At 32.7% G+C, this 6,238-nt stretch overlaps 1 pseudogene; it reads left to right on the top strand.

The window, feature by feature from the left end:
• The first annotated feature begins 753 nt into the window (after positions 1 to 753).
• Positions 754 to 6,076, top strand: LOC127985570 (vesicle transport protein SEC20-like; annotated as a pseudogene).
• Positions 6,077 to 6,238: the final 162 nt, after the last annotated feature.

The following is a 6,238-nucleotide window of genomic DNA, read 5'->3' as shown; positions in this document are numbered from 1 at the left end:
ACTATTATTCTGTCAATAGTTGTGAGGTTATACTGTTAAAATGTCGAGAAGTTGTTTGACTTATGTTTAGAGCAAATCCATTCCATATATACATACATGAATAGAATTTTATTTCTTCCGTCTTCAGTGTCACATGATGTGATTTGGTGCTATAATAAGAAAATGTTCATATTATCTATCTATCTATCTATCTATCTATCTATCTATCTATCTATCTATCTATCTATCTATCTATCTATCTATCTATCTATCTATCTACTGTTTCTATCTATCTGTCTGTCATGGTAACGTTTATTTAGGCTATTTATTTTTTTCATTTGGATAATATCCTTTATAATAACGGTATAATTAACTAATAACTAGATCATTGACCTTTTGTGGGTATTTATTTGTAAATCTATAAATATTTAATGATTTTTAAAATGTAAAAAATACTTTTATGTTATTATCAAAATTTCGTGGTGAACATTTACTGGACTGAAGCAACTTGTTTTGTGGAAACCATGATACATTTTGTTTAGGATTCTTAAAAGTTATATAAGAACACTATATGGGAACTCTTGCATAATACTATAAAAAGTATCTCTGTCACTCTTGATTAATTGAATCAATTATATATCATTACGCATTCTTAGAAAAGTTGTAAAGCAGTATAATACACTGTTTTGCTCAGAACACTTTTGCAGGGCGCATCAAAAAGTTCTGAAAATGCACTGAAGTTTGGACCTTCTGACCTATCTTATAACAACAAATATGGCATCCTCCTCTGATGTGCTTATCCCAATATGTGGCCAAGAGATTATCAAATATGATCTGCAAATCAAAGCTCTTTTTCAGGTAGACTTCATTCTTTACATTAATGTATCTGCTTACTGTCAGGTTTGTAGTTATAGTAATTTAAAGCTGTGGCCATGACTTTCGTGTCTGTGTCAGTCAGCATGAATTGGAAACAATGCTTTCTTGTTTCTTTTGTTTTTGTGTCAGGACATAAGAGAATGCTGTGGGCCACAGGCAGTGCTTCTGGATCTGAACTGTACAGTGAAGGAAAAGATCAATCAGTTAAGACTTAGGATTCAGGTACATTCGTCATTTCATGTTCGTAGTTTCATGTTTTTAGATATAGTAAATAATATTAAAATGTATTAGATATAATCATTGTATTTCATTGCATTATATGTTTACCCTACAATTAAAACTCCAGAGCTTTGATCATAAATCTAAGCATATATCTTAATAAAACATTATTTTGAGATATAGAGTGACAACAGTTATTGATTTGTGTTTTATGGAAGTAGTCCATCATCTCATTGATTTACATTGCAAGCTGTCAGAATTTCTTCTTACTCTTTGGCCATAGAAATAAATAATCAACATAACGTCTGCACCAAACTGCGTATTTTGCTCTACTTGGACTTGAAAAATTGAGGTGTTTTTTTCCTCCTCAGTTGTGAGTTTCATATTCTCTTATATCACACTACGGCAGGCCATCGGACGCAGATGTTAAGGTCAGAAAAACTGTTTTTACTGTCTAATCTTCTTTCTGTTTGTGTGCTGAATTACAGTATTATCCATGCTCCTGTGTTTCAGTAACCAGACGGCGTGGAGGAAGTCAAGCAGGTCATTGACAACCTGGAGAAGGACGAACTGCTTCTGGTGATTCTGTTAGACACAGGTAAATCATGCTGCTTTACAGCTGTTGCTCTGTTCAGACAGTCACAATCAAATCCAAACGTTTCTATGATTTTTGAATCCTTTAAATCTACCCTTACCACCAAATCTGTCCCTAACCTCACTCCAATACAATACGACCACATTGATGTAAGGCCACCTAATACAAGTGAGACCCCATTTATGTGGTATTTAAATGGATTGTATTTACTTCTAAATGCATGTTGCTTGTTGGGTTTGTAGGAAGGCCACTAAAGAGGGTTTGGAGCAGACATCCAGAGAGATCACAGAGAGTCTGATGAGCATCAGCCGAATGATGGCCCAGCAGGTGCAGACGAGCGAGGAGAGCGAGGAACTCTGGGTAAAGAAGCTGATGGACTCTGGGTCGTTGGGCCTGAGATCATAAACTTCATGATATAAGCATGTAAACCTATTAGTAGTTGAGAAATCTCCTTAGTAAGAAAAAGGTTGGTTTATTCTGCATGTTGATGTCACGTGGCCAGCCGTCTCGTGCACCGAGCTACTAATAGAAATAAAAATAACAATAATTAGTGCTCAAAACAGTGGGAAAGTTTAAATAAAAAAATGTATCTAAAAAAAAAAACAAGCAACCGAAACACACTTTTATATGCACTACCGTACAAACGATCGGGGTTGGTAAGATTTTATAATGTTTCTGAAAGAAAAAAATATTTTAAAATATTTAGATTTATTCCTAATGATATATATATATATATATATATATATATATATATATATATATATATATATATAAATAATTACATTTATAAATGTACACATAAACACATAACATTTTTGTTCTTATTTATAATAAAAAAAATACACTCTCAACAAGGCAGCATTTATTTGGTCAAAAATACAGTCAAAACTGTAATATTGTGAAATAATGATTTCACATTTAAAATAAAATGAATGTAAAATAAGATATCTCTGACTATATTTTAAAATGTATTCCTGTGATCAAGGCTGAAATTTCAGCATCATTCCTCCAGTCTTCAGTGTCACATGATCCTTCAGAAATCATTCTAATATGCTGATATGCTGCCCAAGAAACATGTCTGATTATTAACACACAATACACAATACATCTATGAAATATATGAGAATATCGGAATAAATAAGCTTTCCATTGATGTATGGTTTTTTAGGATCAGACATTATTGGGCCAAGATACAACTATTTGAAAATCTGGAATCTGAAAATAAATAAATAAATAAATATTGAAAAAAATGCCTTCAAAGTTGTCCAAGTGAAGTCCTTAGCAATGCATATTACTAATCAAAAATGAAGTTCTGATATATTTACGATAGGAAATTTACTAAATATCTTCATGGAACATGATCTGTAGTTAATATTCCAATGATTTTTGGCATAAAAGAAAGATCTATCATTTTGACCCATACAATGTATTGTTGGCTATTGCTACAAATACGACTGGTTTCGTCCTCCAGGGTCACATCTCATTTTTTTCATGAACTAATTTGGGGAAAAACAGCTTGTGAAAGTATTCAAACCTGCAGTTGAAGGTAAAAGAATCTGTGAAGTTTTGAGATGCAAATCTGGTCTGGTTTGAATATAAATGATAATTTCGATATATTCAGGTTGAAGATCTTTACATTTGATTTTAAAAAACAACCTTGGAAACATGAACATGGAACACGGCTTCTGAACATCGTGTCTATGACATGTCTACGATCTCGTTATGAATATTGCAAGTTTATGTTCTCCACTTGCTCTGCTTCCAGCTGCGTCCTCGAGGACTGTGCAAGAGACGAATGAAGAGTTTAAGGCCATGACGGGAACCATTCACTCGGGGCGAAAACTAATCCTGAAATATAATCGGCGTGAACTGACCGACAAACTGCTGATCTTTTTAGCTCCTGCTCTGTTTCTGGCTACAGTGCTCTACATCCTGAAAAAGAGACTCTTCCCCTTCATTTAGTGCAAAAGAGAACTGTGTCAACTTAACACTGCTTTCCATAAATCATACCGATACAACCTGAATGAGACACCATTCTCAGAGCCAATGGTTCTTTCCAAACGAGGGGTTTGTCATCATTTCACCACCCTAAAGATGATGACAAGAGGATCATGTGACACTCAAGACTAGAGTAGTGATGCTGAATATTCACAGGAATGAATTACATTTTAAAATGCATTATAACGAAACTAGATTTGTGATCAGATAAGTTCAACCTTAATTGGTGAGTTTAAGACTAGGAATAATTCTAAATTGTGATTTTCCCAAACTTTTGCCGCAGTCTCTAATTGATTGCTATTCTAGTCATTTCCTGAGCTGGAAACACCTCATTTGACTTGACTACATGAACCACTAGGGGGTGTACTGTCTCTCTTTTACTGTAAGAACTGTCTGGTTGGGTCTTCAAAAGTAGGTGACTTTATGAAGAACAGATCATTTTTGTCCCTTATTCATTTACAAAACCATTTAAAAGTTAATGATTTAAAGTCTCACCAAGGCTGGATTTATTTGAAAAGTGATGCTGAAAATTAAGTTTTGCATCACAGGAAAAGACTACATTTTAAAATATATTCAAATATAAAACATTTTAATTACCCAGCTCCAGTTCCAAAAATGATGTAAATGCAATTCCGGTTTAGAAATGCAGTCACATGTATCTCTTTAGGCCTTGTATCTTGTAGCTTTTCATCTGTTGCAGTCCAGCTCTTTACTCTTTAAGTTTTGCTATGATACCGCAGTATGTCGAAATGATCGTGTGTGTGTGTGTGTTGCACAAAACAAACATTGTGGTCTTTGCACACTTTGTTTCTGATGGTGAAAAGTTACCCGAGTGGCAGGTGTGCTATTTTGTTTTATTGCATTATAGTTTCTTTATAACCTTTCAGAAGCTGTGATGATTTCTGCATGTTTTGAATGCACAAAGGCCAAAAATTGGATACAAGGTTAATTTATTGTGGAATACATTTGATTACTTTGATACAGATCCAAAAAAAAAAAAAAAAAAACTAAAATAAAATAAAAAATAAATAGTACAAGCATGTATATAAAATGACTAACCAGCACTCTATAGTGGCTGATATGAGCCTGACCTGAAAATCCACAAGATACACTTCATGCATAAATTTGAAGAAATTAATTAAAAAATAATAATAATGTCAAATATTTACAAGAAACACACTAAAACATAGAAGAGTGAGTCTAGGCATTGACCAGTTTGCCTTGTGAAACTATGGGACACATTCTAACATATAGAATGTTTTATGCAATATATTATACAGTATTTCAGTACAGGTGCATGTTACAGAGATGAGGTAGGTCCAAAACTACTGATCCGCATATTCTGTCATACTTGAAAATGTTTGTGTATATAACTGCAATCTGTTAAGGAAGGCATAGTCTTATTTTTTTAATCACGTACGAAAAATGTCTATTCTAAATTCTTAGCAAGAAAATATGAAATTTGATATGACATATTAGATATGTCACGTTGCAGCACTGCAGTGGACACACCTGAGTGTACTGCATGAAGCACGTGGCATATAAGAGCTTATATCTGCTGCGGAGGCTCTACCTGTGCTCAAAACAACCCAAAGATGTGGATCTCAGCAGACCAGATCCATATTTCACCCCAAAACAAGAGAAACTGATTAGAAGACACTATATTATTAAAGGTATTTAAAAAATGGTATTTCATGTACGGAATTTAATTCAAATGCAGCAAAAAGCTTTACGGAAAAAAAATGTAAATAAAAAAAGTATGAAATAATGCCACAATTCAAAACATGATGGTCTTGAATAATCAAAAATAGAGAAAAAAAAATTATAATATTATTAATAATTATTAATAATAATATTATTTCAGTTTAAAAGAGCTATTTACTATTTTAATATATTCATTTCTGTGATGGCAAAGCTGAATTACTCAAGTCTTCAGTGTCACAAGATACTTGCTAAAGAAATATTTCTTATTATTATCAATGCTGACACACTTCCATTCAGAAGTTTACAATTCAAAAGAAATCAACATATGCATTCAGGAAACTAAAGAGATCAACAGTGACAGTAAAGAAAATTCCAATTCTATTTCAACTAAATGCTGTTATTTAGAACTATCTGTTCATCAAAGAATCCTGAAAAACAATATATTAAGCAGTTTTCAACACAATGATGTTGATCATTCATATTAATAATTTTATGTATTCTTCAATGACTAAAAATTTCAAAAGAGCAGCATTTATTATTTGAAATTGACTTTTTGTAACAAACACTATTTTTACTATCAGTACCTTACAAAATAAGAGTATTAATTACTTAAAAAAAGAAAAAAAAACTGACCTCATACTTTTAAACAGTAGTGTATTCCAATGTATAAATTATTTTTATTAATAGACATTTCCTTTCTTTCTTTTGGGGTGAAATGTGACCTGGACATGTTTATGTGATGTTCACCCAAATGGACTTGCTTCAAAACAGACAAATACTGAGCAGATGGAATGATGTCATCACAAAACACAAGGCCCAGTTTTTGTAATAATGCTATTCAGAATTGCAGCCTGACAGACTCCCTCT

This window comes from Carassius gibelio, chromosome B21, assembly GCF_023724105.1.
Source record: "Carassius gibelio isolate Cgi1373 ecotype wild population from Czech Republic chromosome B21, carGib1.2-hapl.c, whole genome shotgun sequence".
In the NCBI taxonomy this organism is placed as follows: domain Eukaryota; kingdom Metazoa; phylum Chordata; class Actinopteri; order Cypriniformes; family Cyprinidae; genus Carassius; species Carassius gibelio.
Note: the sequence above shows the minus strand (reverse complement) of the source record. Positions and strands in the feature narration are given on the sequence as shown.